This window comes from Jaculus jaculus, chromosome 1 (genome assembly GCF_020740685.1).
Source record: "Jaculus jaculus isolate mJacJac1 chromosome 1, mJacJac1.mat.Y.cur, whole genome shotgun sequence".
Taxonomy (NCBI): domain Eukaryota; kingdom Metazoa; phylum Chordata; class Mammalia; order Rodentia; family Dipodidae; genus Jaculus; species Jaculus jaculus.
This window is the reverse complement of record NC_059102.1, coordinates 50,623,096-50,642,700: the sequence shown is the minus strand read 5'-3', so window position 1 is coordinate 50,642,700 and position 19,605 is coordinate 50,623,096. Positions and strand designations below refer to the sequence as shown.

General features: G+C 37.8%; 1 non-coding gene across 1 annotated transcript; it reads left to right on the top strand.

Moving 5' to 3' along the window:
* Positions 1–12,526: 12,526 nt before the first annotated feature.
* On the top strand, positions 12,527–12,612 carry LOC123457926. Its single transcript, XR_006635277.1, has one exon. It is a non-coding gene; the product is annotated as a small nucleolar RNA SNORD86 (small nucleolar RNA).
* Positions 12,613–19,605: the final 6,993 nt, after the last annotated feature.

Genomic DNA, 19,605 nt, shown 5'->3' with positions numbered 1-19,605 from the left:
TCAGAATTGATTTGGTGACTTTCTTGTCCAGGTCCTGAACTGATGTCTTTACTTCACTTATCTGTTTGTTTGAGTCATCTATTGGTCCTTTTTAAAGTATGACTCTGAATTTTTTTTTTTTTTTTAGCATCTAAGCCATCTAATTATATTTATGTTTTGGTATTGAGAAGTTGTGAGGTTGTGGGAGTATTTTAGGGCAATACTGTGTGTGTGTGTGTGTGTGTGTGTGTGTGTGTGTGTGTGTGTGTTGTATATGTTACTTTGTTATATTTTGGGCATTGTTGGAATGTGCATGTCTTCAGTTTTTCCCAATTTCTTTTTGTTGTTTTGTTTTATGTAAGTTCTCCTGGTTAGGTTTTTCTTTTTTTTTTTCTTTTTTTTTGCTTTGTGTTCAGAGGGGAAGACAGCTATTGTAACAGATCACTTTATAGCACTCCCAGCATTAACTGCAGGAGAAGGTGTATACTTTATCTGTGTCCCCTATGATGTTCTGAGAAATTAGTACTGAATAGGACGTGGGAAAATTGTGATTTATAGTTTTTAGGCCTAATCTTATCAATATTTAACTAGTGCAATAAGGAAGGAATGAGAAAGGAGAAAAGAGAGTAAAATAAGACTAAAAAGGAAGTATATAGGTTAGAGGTTTGAAAAGCACTAGAGAAATATAAAGTTTATTAAGTTTAGGGAAAGGAGCAACAAACATCAAAACATTTGCCAATGAGGTGACAAATTAAGACACAACAAATGTGTAAATACTAATAGAGAATGAAATAAATACGTGAATAAAAACACGAAAAAATAAATAATAAAGGGGCTGGATGTTAGGTCAAGAAGGAGTCACCATGGTTGGCACAATGGTGACAGAAGCATAGGGAAGGTGGATCCACCTATCACAGATCAAGAAAGTCATGTCACCTCTGTCCTACCCTACGTCATCCAGGAATAAGTACACGTCTATCCTAATGGGCCCTCTCAAACTTAAACTCTCTCATTTTCCTACTCTTCCCCTGATCCCAAAATGTTCCTCTAAAATACACTGATGTCCCTCTGCCTCCTATCTCTTGCCCCAAGGCCCCTATCCCTCAACTCTGAGTGTTAATCATCCCCTTGTGCCTGGCAGTTTGGTATTATAGCTGTTGACAGATATGACTAACTCCTTAATTCTTCCTCCTGTCCTCTCACAAGCTATACAGAGCCCATCTCCTACATCTTCTCTAGAACTTATGCTGCCAGTGACTGCCCTGAAGCCAATTCAGTACAGGCATGGAATGAGAGAAGTCTCTTTTAGAACCAGAATATTACACTGGCACTGTCAGAGAGTGCCCACCACCGTGTCACCTCTAGCCACTATGGAAGTGCGTCCTCATTGCCTGTGCTAGAGGGACACCCATCCACACATTATCCAGCCTCTCCCATAACAACTCATTGCCTCTATGGTCAGGATGAAGACATTAAAGAAGAGAAATCACCATCCCTTGTCATTAACAAAAGGCTGGAATGTCAGGTCAAAATGGAGTCAGCATGGTTGGCAGAATGGTGAGAGAGGCTTGGGAAGTGGATTATCCACATTCCTCAAGAAACCACTCAGCATTAACCCCTCCTTGCCTAACAATGCCCCAGGTCATGGTTTCCTGCCCCTTAATCTTGTAAGTCACATGGTCACTGTTCTGATGTCACACTATAGCTATTTTATTTTATTTATTTATTTTTAAATTTTTGTTTATTTTTATTTATTTTTTTGAGAGTGACAGACGAGAGAGAAAGAGGCAGTTAGAGAGAATGGGCATGCCAGGGCATCCAGCCACTGCAAATGAACTCCAGATGCATGCGCCCCCTTGTGCATCTGGCTAACGAGGTTCCTGGGAAATAGAGCCTCGAAATGGGGTCCTTAGGTTTCACAGGTAAGCACTTAACTGCTAAGCCATCTCTCCAGCCCATCATAGCTATTTTAAATGTTAATTTAATGATCTCCCCTAAAGGAACTTTTCTATTGAACTTAACAAATGAGTTTATTTTTCCCCTTCCTCACCTTTACCCAACTAAAAAAGCCCTATAAGGCCCAATACCTGAAAACTCAGGTTGTCTATACTCCTCTCTTGTAATTCAGCCCTGGCAGCTTATGCTTTTCCCAAATGAAAACTTTCATCTTTGCCCCAGAATGGTTTTCATGGTCTTGGTCACTCCCAAGCCTTACACTGGATAAATGTCTTAATGAATAAAAAAGCTTGCTGCATGTTTCAGATACTTTCTTATTGCTGGGACAAACACCTGACCAGAAGCATTTTACATGAGGAAAAGGTTTATTTCAGGCTTACAAATTCATGATGGTGGAATGGAGCTGGCCCACTTCATCATACATCCATGCCAGAGAGACAATAGCCAGCACTGCAAGCAGGAACTGACTCTGAACACACAACTTAAGGCTGGCCTTCCCAGCAGGGCTCTGCCTTCTGAAGAGGAAGCAGGAAGCTTGAACAAAAATACCTGAGGCTATTTACATTAAAACCACCACATTCCACTCCTGGCCCACATAGACTCATGGCCATCTCACAATAAAAAATGCACTCAGTCCAACTTAAAACGTCCCCATATCAACTTGAACACTATTCAAAATTCTAAAGCCTCATCTGAGATTCAAGACTGTCTCTTAACTGTGAACCTTGTAAAATCAAAACACAAATTACATATTCCAACACACAATGAAGGAGTAAACATTTCCATTACAAAAAGAAGGTATAACAAGGAAGACTGAACCAGTGCAAAATCAGTTACCATCAGGCACACATCAAACATCTGCAGTTCCAAGTCTTTAACTAGTGAGTTTCCTATTCCTAACCCCCTCCAGCTGGGCTGCTCACAGCCAAGGGAAAATTCCCGAGTCAGCAGCTCACCTTGGCAGTCATCTTAAGATCCTGTCATCTCCTTGGGTCTCTATTACAACCCACCATTCATTTTTATAACTCCATGAAATGGCCTTACAGGGCCTGCCTAGAGGAATTTCAACCCTGCTTCACATTCCCCATCTCAGCAGTTCCTGGAACTGTGTACGCTTCATAACCTGTTTCCCTGAATTTTTTGTGCTTCCAAAACCATTTCCCAGTGGAAATGAGTAGCATAGCCACATTTATAAAGCCAGGAATGGAATAAAGCTTGACCTTGAAGAGCAAGATATTTCACCTGTATTCCTCCAATCATCCTCCTTGCAAAAGAAGTTACATTATTAGTAATTTGAGCCTCCTTTTGGTTAGTTTTCACCTTCAGGGCATTTTTATAATTGTCCCAATGAAAATCAGTTAACCCACCTTTAATGGTGGTAACCTCCTTAACAATTACAGCTTAAATCAAAAACCAGTGTCTGTGCTTATGAACTTCAAACTTGTTTGAATTTTTCCTGTGATAAACTATACACCTTTCTTACCTCCCTGCTTATATTTCCATTAAGCATACCAGTCCATTACATTTATGTTCAACTTTGCTTAAATTTTCAGGGTACGGGTGGAACTAAGCCAGCCTTTGCACCAATCGCACAGTTCCAACAAAGTTCTTTCCTTCCCCTGTGAAACTTTACAAGCCAAGTCTCCACAGGCCACAATTTCACAATTTAATCTTCATTTACAATTTTCAAGCTCTCACCAGAATTGCCCATCAAGCTCTACTATACTGCAAGGGTTCTTCAGTCCAAAATACCAAATCCTTCCTTATTCCTCCTGCAGACACATTCCAAAGGACCAAAAACCACATGGTCAGATTTAACACTGAAAATATCCCTCTTCTCAGTACTAATTTTCTGTTGCAGTTACCTTCTTATTGATGGGACAAACATCTGACCACAAACAGCTCCTGAGAGGAAAGGTTAAATTTCAGGCTAGCAGATTTAGGAGAAAGCTTCATTATGGTGGAAGAAGCTGGCTCACCTCAGCATACATCCATAGCAGAGAGACAATAGCCAGTACCAGCCACCACAAGCTGACTCTGAACATACCTTAGGGCTGGCCTCAAGATCCACCCCCAGTCACATGTATACTCCAGCAGGGCTCTACTTGTTGAAGACTAAGTAGGAAGCTTAGTCAAAAACACTTGAGGAGCTGGAGAGATGGCCTAGGGGTTAAGGCACTTGTCTGTGAAGCCTAAGGACTCATGTTTAATTCTCCAGGTCCCACATAAGCCAGATGCATAATGTGATGCATGTGCGCAAGGTCATGTATGCACACAAGATGACATAAACATCTGAATTTTTTTTTTTTTTTTTTTTTTTTGCTTTTCAAGGTAGGGTTTCACTTTAATCTAGGCTGACCTGGAATTCACTGTCTGTATTCTCAGGGTGGCCTCCAACTCATGGCGATCCTCCTACTTCTGCCCCCCCCCCCCCACCGAGTACTGGGATTAAAGGCATGTGCCACCACACCTGGCATATATGAATTTTTATTACAGTGGCTGGAGGGCTAGGCACACCAACTTTCTCTATCTGACAAAAAAATAATAAAAAGTAAATAAAATTAAAAGAAATCACTTGAGGCTGTGGGACCATTTGTATTCAAATCACCACACTATGCAAACATGAATGCCTGATTAGTACCCACATAAAAGCTGGGCATAGCCGGTATATACCTGTAACCCCAGTGCTAAGGAAGAAGAAGAATTACTGGGGCTTCATGGTTAGCCAGTCTAACTGGAGCACAAGGATCTCAGTGTTCAATGAGAGACTATTTCTGAGAAATATGGCAGAGTAACATTGGCTATCTAATATCTTCCTTTGGCTTCCACACATGTACATACAAGGCATGTACATCTGCACACATGCATATACTACATGTACATATGAACTTACACCACATACAATACACACCAAATAATGTTAAATCATAAAAATGAAACTAAACAATAGAATGTAATGTGTCCTTTGTCACTACTTCTGTCTAGTTGGGAGAGTCCAGTTTTTAGTTTTCCTCTCCTTTTGTATTGCCTTTTTCTTCTTAAAAAAATCAATTTCCACAAATAGGAGGGAGGACTGTTAGTCTCAGCAATTCAAACAAATTAAGTTGGCATTGTGTCCTTCCATAGGGAAGGACTGTAGTGGTGAAAGGTAACTTTCTGTCATACTTCCCTCGGAGTTGCCCAGCATGCAAACCCTATCTCGGTGCTTTGAGCATCAGTTGGTCTGCACAGGCTTTTTGTGACTAATGCTCTGAGGGACTATGAAGGATCCACCTAAGTGTATCTGGGGTCTGTCAAGATCTTGTAGTACATTTCCCTAAACCACCTGGGACCCTGCAGACCTCATCACAGCTATGGAAGGTGTGTGAGAAGGCCAGAGTAAGGGTGCACTAAGCATCAGTCAGCTTCACACTTCCTTACCATTCTTCTGCTGCCATCTCCATGGTCCATTATACATGGGATCTGTTGCTCCCATCAGTATACTATGCCAAGCTCTGCACCTTCTGCTCACAATCCTCTTGGTCATCCAGGCAGTGATAGGGGTACTGGGATGGGGAGCATTGCAAATCTCTCATCTTAAACTCTCATGTCCCTCTTTTGATGCTATGTCCATCAGCAGTCTGTTCTTCTCCAGTCTTTTCACTATACATGCTGAATTCAGACTCCAGTCTGACATTTCAGCAACCTGAACTGTCTCTTTTCTGGCTCTCATGGTGTGCAGTGTGCAAAATCCTTGAACACACTTCCCTGTCAGGACAAGCATTTCTATTTTTCTGTAACTCTGATTTTTTCTATTGTTCTTTTTAGTTTGATTTTATTCCATATGATCTCACAATCTCATAGATGCAACCTCTAACCCATCCTCTTGTGGTCTTTATTTTTCAGTTCATAAATTAATACAGAGTATAGTTTCTTCATTTCCTTGTACTTCAGCATGTACTTTCTAGCGACATAAATTATCTATTTATTAACAATATAACTGTTACTAAAGAGTAGGGAGATTATACATTCTATAAACTGTTTGTCTTGCAAGCATGAGAACCTAAATTGGATCAAGTACCCATGTAACAATGTTGGTTGTAGTGGCGTATGCTTATAATTACAGAGCTCAGGAGGATCACTGAGGCTGACTGGGCAGATAGTCCAGTTGGGCTAGAGGAGATGATTCAGCAGTTGAGAGCACTTCCTTTGCTATCATGAGGGCCTGGGAGGCCAGGGGCCACCTGAGTTAGAGTCTCCAGAACTCACATGAAACTAAGAATGGTCACATGCTCCTGTAATCGCAGATAATGAGAATAAGGGAGCAGAGCACTGGGAATTGTAAGTGACTCTGACTCAAAGGAGAATGGGAGGAAGAGTAACTGAACAGAGAATTGGACATTCTGCTCTATCTACTGCAGATGAGTGCACCCTAGTGTAGATTAGAGCACAGGGTGCTGCAATGACACATACACACACATACACACACACCACATTTCACACACACACACACACACACACACACACACACACACACACACACAATGGTGGATAGTGTGCCTGGAGCAACACCTGTGGTTGTCCTTTTAACTCCACATGTATATGCACACACAATATGCACACATAAGCATAAATATACAGATATTAAATATAAAATGTCACATTTATACAATTTTCAAAATGAATCTATTGTCCATTTCAACTTTTATACTCAAGATCTCCCCAGCTCTCTACCAGAATCAATGAAATATATAGCATTTTCATGTTTTTTCATATAGAAGACCCTCAGCTTCATTATCATGTTTCCATGACACAGGTATTTGAGGCAAGCACACATCAGTCCTTTTGTCAGGTGTTCCTTCCCTTCAGATTCTGTGTATGATCTGCTATGAATTCGCTCAGCAACAGTGCATAATGCTTTGCTCTGCTCACATGCACTGCATGTCTATGAACTCCCTCACTGGTCTTTTCACCATTACATACTTATTATTTCTCCTCTTAGAACCAATAAGAAAGAATGACTCTGGAAGTCAGTTTAAGAATCATGAGTGTGTCTTGTTTGTCCTCCATCTTTTTTTTTGTACATTTAATATCCACTAATGATTCATGCCCAAGCAAGTGTTCACTGTGCAAATAGAGATGGCTCTTAAAAATGGCAAGATCTCAACTTCACACCTGTCACAATGACAGGTTAACTTTCTACCAAGGAATTATAAAGGCTCCTTTGTCCCCTGTTGTTCTATTCATCTACCTAGTCACCTATAAACTCAAGAATTCATACTTTTCTAGTGAATTCTCCCTATAAGTTATATTTTCACACTTTATAGGCAAGCATCCATAATTTTTTCAGCTTCAAATTAATAATGACAATGACACATTAGATTTGTTAGTCATTCTAGGCTTCTACAGTATTTCTTATAACCACCTCATCATGTCTGTATGGTATGTATGTATATGTAGGTACATGCATGCCAATCCCACACAAGCACATGTGTCCTCACCTTCCATCTCATTTTAAGTCACTGCTCCATTTGCCAGGCTAGATGATCCTTGCTGAAGGCATTCTAAGATTACAGAAGTCTACCACAAGTTCTGGCCTTTACATGGGTTCTTAGGATTCAAACTCAGGCATTCAGAGTTGAGTACTTTATTGACTGAACCATCTCTCCAGCCCTAAAATCTTCAATTGATATTGAACATCAGATTTCATTTTTACTTATAACGAAAATGTTGATTCTGAAGTGTAGGAAAATAATTTGCAGAGTTATTTTCCTAATAATAATTTGAAAGAATCATTATAAGGAATTTTACCTGAAATCTGCATAATTTAAATCATAAACAGTTACATAATATATATATATATATAAACATAAACACAAGCCTAGTGTACATGCCTATAACATTAAGAGGCTGAGGAAGGACGACGGAAGATGTGAGGCCAATCTAGGAAATAGTGTGAGATCCATTTCTAAAAATTAACCCCTCCCAAAAAAGAACACACCGGCAGGGACATACATGAAATAATGAATAACTGATCAAGTCTACAGTCATATCACCTTTTACATGCCCAATCTCATCTGATCTCGGAAGCTAAGTAGGATGGGTCTGGTTAGTACTTGGGATGGGCTAAAACCTTCTTAGGATTCAAGACCTTCATATCTACTTATCAGGCAGGTGAAATTTCCATGGTGTCAAGCCCCAAGAAATTTTATTTAATACAATCTGTATGACTTAAAGATAAAAAGTGAGTATCAGGAAAATTCTTGATTTGATACAATTATAGAACATTGCCTAGTGTGACTTGCAATTTTTTCACTGAACTTCAAGTCTGTTTCATGATTCTATTGAAAGCAACAGCTTTAGAACACTAAGAAAAAAAGATCCAGAACAGTACATTCCCTAACAGAAAAGCATCCTTTAATTTTTCAAATGATTCGTACTTTCTTCTCATCCACAGAGATTCTTATTGAGTCTTATATTAAACACTCCTAGTGTCATAACATAAAATGTTGCAAACAAAAGGATTATGATCTCCTTCAGAGGGCTTCCTACTAGATGGAAGCAGGAAGGGGTGATGGATTACATGGAAAAATAAATAAATAAAAAATAAAATAAACAAATAAAAGTAAAAATAAAATGCTGACAATTGTTCAATCAGCAGCCTCATATGGAAAAGTCGAAGACAGAAGATTTGTTTTGAGGACTCTTTAGAAAACAATTTTAAGTATTATATGTGCTTGTGTGTTTTCATTCACCAGCTCAAATAAAATTAATATTGCTAGTAGAATAGAATAATAAAGCCATCTGGACTGTGATTATTGCTTACATTAAATGTTTTAGATAAACTTCTCTTGTTCTCAGTGATGTCTGTTTCAAAATGTGTATATCATGAAAGCCCATTTTTATTGCCTTCAAGTTACTTCTGTCTGTTTTATAAACTCATATTCCACATTGAGGGGCAGATAGCCAGCTGAACCTGTTAGGAACTGAATGCCACATATTTTAGAGTACTTGACAACAGGCTCATTAAAGTTCCCTTCAAAATGTGGAAATGTAGGTGCTGAAAAAGATAAAACCACTAGCTGCTGAATTTGCAATTCAAAAAGGGCAAAGTCAAGATGTGTTAGATTTAACAAAGCTTCTGCTGGGGGTCCAATTTCAGAGATAAAAGATGAAAGGCGAGCAATCCACTTTACTCCTGAAGCTCAATGAAAGCTGTGTGGTTTCTGTTGCTTCATCACAAGTAGCTCCTTCCTAGTGGTTCTTGGTTTCGCGGGTGCATTCTGAAATATCCCAGTGTATGATGAAAAAGGTTTATCTGAGTACGAAAAAGGATAACAGAAAACCACGAACTCAGTTCAGACACACAGCCACAGACCAAGTACAGCTGAACCCTGCACACCTGAACCTAAACACTAACACATTAGGTATAAGAAGGCCCAGGAATCTGCACTCCTCTTATCAGTGAGCCACTTCTGCTGTCCCCAATCATTGTCAAGTTCTTTTTCCTTGGGGTTTCAATTTACATTCAGATTATCACAGTTGCTTCTAAATTAATTGTCTGAATATTTGAGGATTCTGAGCCACATCAAAATGTGTAAAACAAAATGACTTTTCTATAGTTTTTTTTTTTTATTGTTGTCTGCTTTTAAGCTACCAAGGAAAATCTTGACAGATCTCTTTAATCATTCAATTGTCAGAGCTGAGCATTGTCTGTTAGCTTTCATTGTTAAAGGAAGACTGGAATCCTTACTAGAGTAGTAATCAAAATTGTCGGTCAAAGTGTACCCAATCCATTTGACAAAATGAGCTGTTCATTTAAAGAACAGATGTAATGTCCAAAGTTTGCAACCTCAGAGTTAGTCTAGGAGACAGATGGAAAAGTTGTAAAAAGGCCTCCAAATGCTTTGGTGAACAGGTTTACTTTGAAGATTTCACTGAGTCTTTTTGACTTGTAAGCCACTCCTGGCACAAGAAAACAAGTTTACTGTGCAAACCTCAGCAGATACTGGCCACAATGGAGGAGCCTCAACAAATTTAGATGTGTGGTCCAGATAATTCCCCTGAAAGTTCAGATAATTGACTAAAGCTTATTTAAATCTATGGAAAGACTTTACCCTCTGCTTCACCTCATCTCATCTTTTCTTTCTTCTATAATCCTCCCCACCCACTCTGTTCTTTTTGTCTTTCTCCAGATCAACCCATTTAAATCTCCCTGAATCATCCTGAATTTCCAACTCACTTTTGAAAAGACCTTTCCATGCTGGTAAATTCCTCATGCCACACATGGCTTTTTCTTGTAATGTCCTCCTGTTGGGCATCTGGTGTTTCCAAGAGCTAAGTTTTTTTTTTTTTTTTTTAGTTATTGGCTCTTTGGAATGTTTACTGGGATGTTTCTAGAAAAAAAAAGTTTGTAAAATACTGATTCTAGTGAAAAGTTAGGATTCAGAGTATCTAATTTTGAAATGTGAGATTTAATGATTGCTCAGTGGAGGTATTCATGATTATCTATACACTTAAGACATTTGTCTTGCTGTTGTTTCAAAATGTCAAATGAATCCTTGAGAATAATATTCAGGATTCACAATCAAATACAATATTCCTCACTTTTAAGTTTCTGAAATATATGACAATTGACTGAGGGGAGAAACTCCCTTTGATCTTTATGTTCAAATAAGTCTTGCTGTTTTGATAAAAAGGAAACACATTTTAATCAGATGGGAAAGTATCTCTTGATAAAACGGAGTTGAACTGCTTCCCAAAAGAATTACTGAATTTTTGTGTGACTTAAACAAGCAGAATTCCAGGGGTTTGGGTTCAGATAATATACTCTGTTTGGCTATCAACAAATAGCTTACCATTCAACCCATAAGGGCAGCTACATATAATATTTTTCATTCAAACAACAGATTAAGGATCAATTAAACATGGGTCAAACCCACTTTTTAAAAAATCTCTAACTCCCCAATGGAGATATAAGGTATTTTCATAAAAATTATAATGCAAAGTAGAAATTAGCACATATACTGACAGAGGTAGATGGAGAAAAATGGACACACAGAAGACGAGAAGTCACATCTGGCAGAAAGGAAGGCTTCTCAGCAAAGATAGAATTGTACTTTTGAATGAATGCCTGGGATTTAAACATCTAGGAATATGGGATATGGGAACACAATGTTGTAAACCAAGTAACTATCTTTAACTAGAAAGTATAACACATACAAAAGCAACTTGTGCAGGTTAACTGGTACACAGAGCAATCAGAAGTAGACAGTGAAAGATGACCAGTGTGAATACATCTTGGCAGATTCCTGACGTTATGGGTAAGAGTGTCTACAGTTCAGACTGAATGGGAATGAATTCAGTAAAGTATGACAACATCAAAAGCTTATAAAACATCTATAATTTATCAAACAGTTTTTAATAAGTACGATAAGGATTGGCTATTACTTGGACAGTTGGATACCTAATGCAAAACAGAGGAATTAAGCTTCTATCTAGCTATATATTAGTTAAAATTAATAGTAAATCATTAAGTGCACAATAATTGAAATTACTTAAAAATTAAAAGGTTTCTATATAAGAACAAAATTGTAAGGTCGCCAGAAGAAAAACTTCATTATTTTTTGTTTTTGTTTTTTGAGGTAGGGTCTCACTGTAGCTCAGGCTGACCTGGAATTCACTCTGTAGTCTCAGGGTGGCCTTGAACTCATGGTGATCCTCCTACCTCTGCCTCCTGAGTGTTGGAATTAAAAGTGCATGCCACTATGCCCAGTAAATTTCATTATTTTGACTAAAGAATTCTTAGGGCACAAAATTCATGCCAACTAAATTTGCTTTTTATATTTTATAATTTATTTTATTTTATTTTTATTTATTTGAGAGGGAGAGAGCAAGAGAGAGAATGGATACTCCAGGGTCCCTAGCCATTGCCAATGAACTCCAGACACATGTGCCACCTAGTGCATCGGGCCTACATGGGACCTGAAGAATTGAACCTGGATCCTTAGGCTTCATAGCAAGTGCCTTCATTACTAAGCCATTTCTCCATCCCTAAATTTATTTTTAAATTAACAAATTATATATGATCTAAATTAAAATTTTTACTCTCTCCCTTTCTCATAAATAAAAATAATTTTAAAGGGCTAGAGAGATGGCTTAGTGGTTAAGATGCTTGCCTGCAAAGCCTAGAGATCCAGGTTCAATTCCCCAGAACCCATATAAGCACATGGTGGCACATACATCTAGAGTTGTTTTCAGTGGCTAGAAGCCCCATCACTCCCATTTTTTCCTCTCTCTCAAATAAATAAATAGAAATAAAAATATTTTAAAAATTTAAAGAATGCTAACACTAAAAGGAAAATACAACACATTGAGGATTGGGAGAAGAAAATTACAAATAAAAAACCTATAATAAATAAGTTTTTACAACTCAATCATAAAATAACTAATTTTTCTAAAATAAATGATTGGAATAGATATGTCATATAAAATGGGTCAAAAGCAGAAGGAAAGATGCTTACTGTCATTAGTCATTATGGAAAAGCAAATAAAACAACCCAATGAGATTCATCTTGAAAGTTACTAGAATACCCGTAATCAAAAGATAATAGTTCACAGTGATGGCTGACCAGGACTCCCTGTCCTATACAGGCATCTGCTATGGGGGTGATGGCCAGTCCTGGTGTCTGAGTGATTCCTAGGGCCCAGCAAAGGGACCAATTCTCCAGATCCCTGGAGACAAGGGGTAACACAGCAAATATGGACTCATTTTCCACTCCACCTTCATCGGCCGAGCAGCCGCCAAGAACAAAGGACGCATCTCTCAATACCTGGCAAACAGATGCAGTATTGCATCACGAATTGATTGCTTCTCTGAGGTGCCCACAAGTGTATTTGGGGAGAAGCTTCGGGAACAAGTTGAGGAGCGGCTATCATTCTAAGAGACTGGAGAGATTCCACGGAAGAATCTAGATGTCATGAAGGAAGCAGTGGCTCAGGCAGAGGAAGCGGCTGCTGAGATCACCAGGAAAACTGGAGAAACAGGAAAAGAAGCTCTTAAAGAAGGGAAAAAATGCGGCTGGCTGCACTGGCCCTGGCATCTTCAGAAAACAACAGTAGTACTCCAGAAGAGTATGAGGAGACATGTGAAAAACCTAAGAAGAAAAAGAAACAAAAGCCCCAGGAGGTTCCTCAGGAAAATGGAATGGAAGACTCACCTGTCGCTCTTCCTAAACCCCCAAAAAAGGAAGCTTTGTCCAAGGAGGAGTTGTTAGTGACTCTGAGGCGGCTAGCGGCAGCACCGGACTTCCCAAGAGGAAAAGTCGTCTAAGGAGGAAATGCTAAATGAACCAAAGACACAGGCAAAAAGTGTGTCTCCAAGAAGAGAAAATTCTCTTCCACGGAGGAACTGATTAGCAGTGGACCTGAAGAGGCTTCTGGAAGCAAAAGCAGTGCCAAAAGAGAGAGAGAGAGAGAGAGAGAGAGAAAGTCACAGAAAGTATCCCAGGAGTAGACTGGACATTCCATGGGAGTAAGGGGCATGTCCCAAAGGTTATCTTGTACATCCCATGTCCTAACCCCAATAAAAACAAATTCACCAAAAAAAGATAATAGTAACATACATTGATATGGATGTGGAGAAACAGGGACTCCTATGTATTGCTGGAGTATATGGAAAATCCTGCAGCTACTTTGGAAGACATTCTGGCAATACTCAAATGCTTGAGGAGAAATTACCACATGACCAGGAAATCCCACTTCTAGATATATATCCAAATTCAAAAAACGTGTCTACTCAGGAACTGGTAAATGTGTTTTTCAGAAGCACAAGTCATAATAGACCTACACTGAAAACAAGCCAAATATCTATCAATTTTCAGATGGATAAAAAATGTGGCATTAAAAGAAATGTGCTATAGTCAGGTATGGTGGTGTATGCCTTTAATCTTAACACTTAGGAGGCCAAGTAGGAGGATCACTGTGAGTTTGAGGACAGCCTGAGACTACAGTGAATTCTAGGTCAGCCTGGGCTATAGTGAGACCCCAAAAAGAAGGTGTGGCATAGTCATATAATGGATATAAATTTCAAAATATTATGTTAATGAGATACAGGTTGAATGGTCATATAATGTATAATTCTCCTTATATAAAAGATAAAGAAGGGCCGGGTGTAGTGGCACACACATGTAATCCCAGCACTCGGGAGGCAGAGGTAGGAGGATCACCATGAGTTTGAGGCCACCCTGAGACTACATAATGATTTCCAGGTCAGCCTGAGCTACAGTAAAACCTTACTTCGTAAAACCAAAAAAAGAAAGAAAGAAAGAAAGAAAGAAAGAAAGAAAGAAAGAAGGAAGGAAGGAAGGAAGGAAGGAAGGAAGGAAGGAAGGAAGGAAGGAAGAAAATGATACAGAAGGGAAGCCAGGTGTGCACCAGCACGCCTTTAATCCCAGCCCTCTGGAGGCAGAGAGGCAGGAGGATTGCCATGAGTTCGAAGCCAGTCTGAGACTACATAATGAATTCCAGGTCATCCTCAGCCAGAGTAAGATCCTAAACCAAAAACCCAAAAAACAACAACAAAAAAGGAGGAGGAAAAGAAGAAAAAGAAGAAGAAGAAGAAAATACAGAAGGGAAAATCTATGAAGACAGCATGGAAATGATTTTTATAAGGGGTTGGGAGGAATAGGAATCAAGTAAATCCTGGAAAATCATTTAAAGACCATAAGAATTCTGTAAAATTGGATTTGGAGATGGTCACATAATTCCATAAGTTACTTAAAGTTATTGAATTTTACATTATAAAATGGAAATTTTGCTGTGTAAATTAATTCTCATTATAACTCTCTTGAAATATATTAAAAGAACTAGATAACAAAGAGAGACTCCTGATCTGGGGAAATTACTCAGACTGTAAAGGCATTGATGGAGTAGGAGAAAGCTAGCAGCCTAGAGAGCTGTGACCAGGCACTTACAGCTACTAAGGAAAGAGGACACTGAGAATGAAGAGGCGTCATGACCAGTTGATGGGTAGTCAGAGAGAGAAAGAGTGCAAAGTTATAGCTATAGTTTTAATCCTTGACAATCATGTTTTGTCATAGTCATGCTTTATAAATATGCATAACTTTATGAAAGAGTTAATAGCTTAATAGTTGCTCTTTTACTACCTAGCTGGCTTCATATTTCTCTTATAATGTCTGCTTTTTCATTCAAAACATATTGTAATTATTACTCCCTGTGATATGGAAGAGGCTATAGAATATATCTGGGTAAAGTACAATCTTTCTTATGTAAGTTATTTTCAATAGCTGTTGCCTATTTTTATTTTTAGTAATTTTTATCTACCTCTTACATTTGTAGGTAAAGGGATTGTAAGAAAAGGAAGTGTCAGCGTCACTTACTTAGTACTCTGAATGGTAGAGTAAAAGAGGCATAAATAATACATAGTAATGAAAACAAAAAGGTTGGGAGAGATATGCTCCCCCAAAAGTACTGTACTCAAGATATCAAGCCAAAGAAGTCACTTCTAGTTTTGCTACTTTTCTCTGTTCCCTGACACAGGGTGTAAGGAATAAAGAAACACATGCCATTTAAGGAGGCAAGGGAGGAAGTAAGTAAGAAGTGGGTTAATTAATAGACACTGCAATCTACATGTAAAAGAATCAGTGTCAGGACAGGATAACTGTTGCTCCTAAAGCTTGTGCTGGATAAAAGCAGAAGGAAGTGAAAGTGAAGTTACTAAGATTTTAGCAGTATGACGATGAAGTGAATAAAACATGATGGAGATGAAAATCACAGATAAGTAACCCAGACTTCATAATTTGTACATTCTGGGTTAGGTATAGAGGAGAATGTGGCTTTTAGTGAATAAAGTATTAATAGGTGTGATCATTGTGCCATAGCCAATCAGTTTAGACAGAAGTGGTGTGCAGATTTCTCCAGCATTTGAAAGCAAGACACATTTTCCCTCACAAGTTTATTCCTCCAGTGTGATTTGGAAATGTGTTTGCTGAGCATGTGCTGGACCTTGCCTTCTCTTCATTCCATTTGCTGTAATTATAAAGGAAAGCCCAGCACTTATATTTGCTCTAATTTAAATCACAAGTTTTTTAGTCAGGTACTTGGTGATTACTATCCATGTGGAGAGGAATGTCAAGGTCACATTTCTTTGCTGACAGTCTTCCTAGGCCATTGTCATCTCTCCCACTATCACCACCACTCCTCCTTTTGTCCAGCTCTCACCTATTTGTTCATTCAAGCCTTTCTTCCATTTGTTTCCTCCACCCTGCCCTATCTGGTTAAGTGGACAGCAAACAGCAATGGAAGTCTAGATGCTAGTCTATAAGAAGACAGTGTTGAGAACACAGGAAAATCTCCTACTTTGTGGGAGTTTACTAAGTATTTCTATAAATAAATCAGTATTATTTATTTATTTGTTCAAACAACACACAGCAAAAAGCCAGATTACACTCTTTTTTGTCCACATCTAGGTATAGTCAGAGACTTATCTTTTCTGATAGCTATTTGAATGAAATTCCATGTCCCACAGGCTTATCAGAGGTGAGCAGGATTACCTTGAATTCATCCTCTACTCTTCAGCAATACATGGTAGATATAGAGAAACCTTTAGAAAAGAGTAATTTAGGCCATGGTTTGGAGTCCCAGTTTTTTATGTCAGAAAGATTTGGGTTCAACTTCTCTCTTTACCTACTACTAATAAGCAATCTAGGTAAACAATATAATCTATTTATTACATATATTAAAACTGACATGACATTCATATTATTACAAAGATCAGTTGAAAGTGAAATAATTATTACTGGGCTCAATAAATAGTCAAATAAATAAATGAAGATGAAGAAAAAAAGAAGGAATTTTAGGAAATCTGGAGAGTTGAGGAAAACTTTCATACCTTTCTAAATCTCAATAAATATGTTACTTAAGCTTTCTTCTTCCTGAATTTCCTGGAGGGCTCATCACATACCCATTGTCAGGGACACCCCTTGGGCCTGCTTTTTTGGATATCTTATATTCTTCACTTTTCTGAAAAATTGCTTTATCTTACAACTTACCCTCACAACACCTAAATTTAAGGGAATAATTAATGTAAACTAATAGAGAGTAGAAGAAAAATTCTTTAATGTCTAAATAAGAAGTGAAATAACTATCATCTCCTCATAGTCCGAGGCCAAGGTTTTGCCATAGGTGGTCTCAAAGATTAATCTTGAGCTTGAAAACATACTGTGGGTCCAATCAATTCTTTAAGGAAATCTTGTATTTATCTCACTGAAAATATGGAAGCAGTGGAGCATTATGAAACAGTGGGTAGAAAGTTACCCACCAATGAGAGTAGTGGTTAACAATGAGAAATAGCATGACTTGGAGCAAAATGCAAGTGACTTGAATGAACTGCTCACAGTTCTTCTCGTTGACCAAATGGCATACCTGCTATTGTTATAAATTAAATAATCTTGCATCTATAAAGTGATTAGTAGGTAATAGGTTATCAATGAGTAGAAGTAAAATTAATATATTATACTTTTAGACAATAATATGCAATTTAAACATATACAACAGTCATCTTGGGGAATTAATGAGACGATAACCCATGGTAAGCCAAATGGACACCACTTTTCCTGTGTCCTGGGAGGACAAAAGGAAAAAGGAAAGGCTGATACCCTGAATAAAGAGGAAGAAAGGTGTATTTTTAAAAAATGTGAATGATGACAGACTTAGAATGACATTAAGTTTGATCTGCTTCAAAATAACATATATTTTTTACAATCAAAGAGATCACACATCTTAGTGGATGCTGAAGACAATAATCATTACTTGCATATGAATAATGAGAATATGTTATAGTTAACAAAATATTCAAATTTGGCTCATTTGTGTTAGGTATATAGTTTAAATTAAATAATGGGTGAATCATACATTACTTTTATACTGTTTTCAGGAACAGATATTATTTCTTTTAGCTCCTCAGTAAATGTTAGTACTGTATGGAGAAGTTAGTTTGTGTAAATAAAGGCAAGGATTGGATTGACTCCTAGTACTCAATGCCTTGCCTTTCCTCTGCAATGTTTTGTGTTTTAACATTGTGGATTATATGAATTCATCTAAGTAATAAGTCAATTTACAATGATGAAAAATAGTAAAACAAACAAACAAACAAACAAAAAACCCCACCGTATTTCAATATGAACTAGTTTCCTTTCAACAGCAATGAAAAACTTAAGTTTTGTTCATCTCTGAAAAATAGTAGTGGGCTTACAGGTGATAACAATGCCATTTATATATGCTTTCTAATTTTTCCTATTTAAATAATAAAATAATCCCAATGGGAAAAGTAGTACAACTAGATCTAGACCCAAGTATATATGGTACATATATGAAGGGCTCACTCTTCATTAAAAGCAATATTAAAAACCAATTAAATCTCAGTATTTGCCACTTTACCCTGATTAGGAATTTGGTCAACAGTTTTATAAATGTAATAAGTACTGTTTGATCCAACTATTTCGCCCTGTATGTAATTATTAATTGTTCTGACTTTCATTGCTCTGCTAGCGCTCATTGTAGTCATTTCTGCAGACAAACATATTGAATGACTTGGTGTTTAAGTTTCATTTGTGTTTTTCATCTTTATTAGTCCTGTTCAAGGAAGGAAGGAAAAAAAGAAAGAAAGAATAAATGTGTAAGAGTGAAGAATTGCTTAGGGCATTAAATATATTATCTACTAGCAAAAATTATCAATAGTAGAATAAACATTAATAAAGAAAGCTTCAGCTGCTTAATCAAACATAGTACAGTATTGGATAGAAAGTAGTATAAAGAGCCTTATCTGTAAAAGCCCAGAACAAATTCTGCTCTTCTATGGAACTGATTACTGTTTCTATTCTGATCAAACCACCTCATTATCTTTATCCTCTCAGGTTTTCCTACCTCTGGTCTTGCTGCTAGAGGCCATTTTTAGCTTTCTCCTCCAGTTAAAAACTGGTGTCAAAGGATTCACTAGCCCAGTTGCCTGTATTCTTCAGACAAATCCATTCAACTTTCTGAGGAGGTAAATGGAGAGAAAGGAGCTCAGAGTGTGAGGAAGATGACTAAACTGCATTTACTGGATAGTGCCCCTCAAAATTTTAGTTTCCACTCTCTCTGTGGCAGGAAGTGAAACTCATCTTTATCTCTAGTCCATCTAAAAGAGACTCCCATTACTTCCCTTAAGAATCCCTCCCCAGCAAGGCAAATTCCTTCTGATAAAATCTTTCTCTGTGATAGAGTAGGCCTGGAGGTCCCATTCCACCTCTAATTAGGTTAGTGGTCTTGGGCAATTCTAGACCTTTCTCAGTGACAGTCTCTGCTGGGTCAAGAGGAAAGTGTTACTGTTGACTCCTTTGCAACATGCCTTGCTAGGTATTGGGCCCTGCCTTGAGACATCAAACCTGAGGGACAATGTGACTGCTATAAAATAGGCAGAAAATGTAGAGTAGCAAATTTCCTGATTGTGTGTGCTTTTATTGTCTTAAGTTTTTACCAAGTGTGACTAGACTAGCTCTTTGAGTTACTCACATGACATTCCAGTTCTCATTGATAATACAAAAGAAAGAAGTACTAAATAAATTATATATATATATATATATATATATATATATACACACACACACACACACACACACATATACATACATA